This window comes from Nannospalax galili, unplaced genomic scaffold, assembly GCF_000622305.1.
Source record: "Nannospalax galili isolate Female #2095 unplaced genomic scaffold, S.galili_v1.0 scaffold384, whole genome shotgun sequence".
NCBI lineage: Eukaryota > Metazoa > Chordata > Mammalia > Rodentia > Spalacidae > Nannospalax > Nannospalax galili.
Genome location: NW_008352648.1, coordinates 1155487 through 1159086, shown reverse-complemented (window position 1 = coordinate 1159086; position 3600 = coordinate 1155487). Strand labels below are relative to the sequence as shown.

General features: G+C 38.3%; 1 pseudogene; it reads right to left on the bottom strand.

Moving 5' to 3' along the window:
* Positions 1 to 931: 931 nt before the first annotated feature.
* LOC103747281 lies at positions 932 to 1276 on the bottom strand (annotated as a pseudogene).
* Positions 1277 to 3600: the final 2324 nt, after the last annotated feature.

Genomic DNA, 3600 nt, shown 5'->3' with positions numbered 1-3600 from the left:
TCCAATATTTCTGAGCCTCAGGGGAAGGGTTGATATGAGTGTCCCATTTAGGAATGAGTATTCACAATGATTTTTTTTCTCAGCGCTTTAACCAGTTGAGTCTGCATTAACCATTACCCACACAAAAAGAAGCTCCTCTGTTCTAGACTGAGAACAACACAAATCTGTGTGTAAAAACAAATATTTTGAAGGTAGTTTGACAGCACAGCCATTTAACAAAACAATAGTAGGCTTCCCCTAAGGCCTATGATCATTCATGGGCTTTTGACCAGGTTTACAGTACCAGGCATGAACGTCCTACTGGGGAGTAAGCCTCCAATCTAATCAGAAAGCAGTTGGCTACCCTCAAATTAGTCAGGCCACTATTGCGCCAGTGGGAATATCTTGCAAGGCAGGTCAGTACTGAAGCATGAAGGGTACAGCACTGAGTAAGATCATGACATCTTTTCTCCTCCAAGGGCCTGCATAGCATCCTGACTCCATGAAAGCTAGCCAACATGGAAAAACTTTCCTGGTTAGTTCAAACTAGATTTCTCTATGTGCTACAACCAAAATGCATGGTGCCTTCAGGAACAGGATCTTAGTATCTCCATATGATAGGCAGCAAGGAGCAATGACAAGTGCCTGTGCCTTTGGGGGGAATCTGGAGACTCCCAACAAATAATTTGTACTGAGGCATCCCATGTCTTGCATGATAATTTTCTTTCAACAATCCATGTTTTCTCAGTAAAATATTATCTACCCATGCAGAGTACCTCTGTTCAAACTCCTTTAATTTAGTTATGTTTTATAATTAGAATACAGAAGAGTGGATTTCCACAAATATCCATATTTTTTACTTCACAGACTTTCTTGTTTTTAAAGTAAAACTTCAATTTCATTTTATTTTCCTAGGATATGTTTTTTCTTCTGTCCTTGTGAAGTCAGGTCTTTACATGGCTTTTGGTGGAGGTCATGGGGCAGCACTAGCAGTTCTAAATCATGGTGGAGTTGTTCGGTCTTTCCTGGCTTACTGGGATCTATTCCTGACCACCTTGCTATGAATGGCACAGCTCACATAGTAATGCAGCTTGACATACAGGTTGGGAAGGATGTAAGCCTCGAAGACACTCGCTTTAGAAATGTCCCTGATGGCGGCAGCCTCTACTATGTTCCAAATAACGAGCTTCTTAATGGCCTTGCCCTTAGGCACACACTGGCACTTCATGCAGCGAACCGGCTGCACATGGCTGCGGCCCTTTTTTGCATGACCATTGTTTCTTCTTTTCTTGGTCATCTTGGAGCCAGGACGCAAAAGAGGATTTCTTCACAGACTTTTGAAAAGTAACATTTTATTCATTCTTTGAGAATTTCAACTATTTTGATAATTTCCACTCTTCCTCCTCAACTTCTCCTTTCTTGTGGGTTTCTGGGTTAATTGCCACTACTTCAAGAAGAAGCTTCTTTATTGAGCACCGAGAAATGCACTGATTTATAGGTATGGTGGGGTAAGCCATTAGGAGTCAGTTTAATGCCATGTCCATTTAGCAGAATAATGGTAATATGTTCTCCCCTAGGATCTATGACTGTCTAGCCACATGTTCTTAGCCGTGATAATAGTGCCAAGTGTGGCTTCCATTGTGATGGTAGGACACTGCTGAAGACACTACATACTTGAGCCGTGGAAATCAAGAAATCAAGAAATCAAGAAATCAAGCTGATACTGAACTGGAGGTTTCATCCCACTATGTAGTTTTAGAGTTCTGGAAGGTACTGTGCACACCTCAGAGGAGAAAAGTAGTGACCATTATTACCCAGCTGTGAGGTATAATAATAACTGGTCTGGCAAGATATGCCATTGATGCACTAGTGACAAGACTATTTTGGGAGAAATCAGAGTTTCTGATTGGTTTTAAGGGACCTACAAGATGGAACTTAACAGACTTTTGAATAATACTTTAAGAATATTTTCCTACAAACTTGATAAAAAACAAATTCATGTTTTCTTTTCTATGATTGTATTTTTGTCTTTATATCTAGGTCTTTATTTATTTAGTACTTAGTTGGATGAAATTAAATGGAAAAGCTCAACATCCCTTTCATCATATAGTAAGCTGATTTATTATTTATTATGTATTTATTTATTTGCTTATTTATTGGTCTTATTGAGACAAGGTCTCCCTAGAGCCTCAGCTGACCTGGAACTGATTATGTAGACCAGGCTTGCCTTGATCTCACAGAGATCTGTCTGCCTCCTGAGTGCTGGGATTAAAGGCGTGTGCCACTATGCCTAGCTGCTTTATTTATTGTCAAAGTATATGAACCACATAGTCTATCTCTTTGTAGTGACTCTGGAGAAATAACTTTATATGTTAGGCTTTATATTTCAGGGATTAATTCTGTGGTATTGGTGTTCTAATAAGTACATTTTCAGATTCTGAATTAGTTTCATACCTTAAAAAATCACTCTGGCTCAGTAATAAGTGCATTGTTTGATGGGGCTGGCCTCCCTTATTCTTTCATAAAGCTGATAGCCTATTCTTTGACTTTTCTTCTATAGAAGCTTTAGAAAGGGTTTGTTTAATCCCTCTGGCTATACTTTGTATGGCTTTATTGAATTTACAGATTAATTTGTAAAAAAATTGACCTCTATTGTATATTCACCCCTTTTGCTCAATTTATTCAGATTTTCTTTTATGTTCTTTAATGTAGTTAATATACCTTCTGTGAAAGGCTTTATGCATTCTCTCTGGGTTTATTTCTATGAACTTTTCATTGTCAACTGGTATTATGGGTAGTGTCTTATTTTCAGACTGTACATTTTGTAAAATGGATCTAGTAAGTCAAAGGATGTTATGTCCTGGCAGGAGTAAATGTTGGCAGTGTATACATACATTGAATTATCACACTAAACTCCATAAATATCTGTGAATGAAATAATAATAATTATTCATTCACAGAAAGAGTAGATGTATTTGCATTAAGATCAGATAACGCTTTCTATGGATGACTATGCAGCAGAGCACAACTGTGCTTATCTTGCTGGGTTGTTTCATGTCTCCCAACACCGACAATCCTTCCTTATGTAACGCAGAGACAAGGCCTTGCCAAATCTCCTTGCACCAAGAGCGACTCATATGAATTTAGGGAAGTAGAAGGAAAGCAGGTGCCATTATTCTCAGGAGGTGACAGCAATCTGAAGAAGATTCGATCAGATCACGTAGCCAACAGACCTCTCTGCTTTGCTGCCTCTTCACAACTCACACCCTGCATCTGTGCATGTACAAGCAGTTTCTCAGCTTCTCTTAAGTTCTGGCTTTTTTTGCTGTGTCAGACTTCTGCTCTTTCAGCAACATCCAACGTCCTTTATCAAACGACATTACAGTGATTCTGTTTCTTCACTGAACTCTGAATCAGCCTTAGTATCTTTTACTTAAATATACAAAGGAATTCTTGAAAAATATGAAATTACTTTATAAAAATATAGGACTAAGTAACAAGTTGCCAGCCTTGGGAAATCTCTGGGCAATTCATATCCTGGATATAATGGCACTAGCCAATTTGTTCATATTTTTCATGATGACAGTAAGAAAAAAAGAATGATCATGTTATTTGAACTTC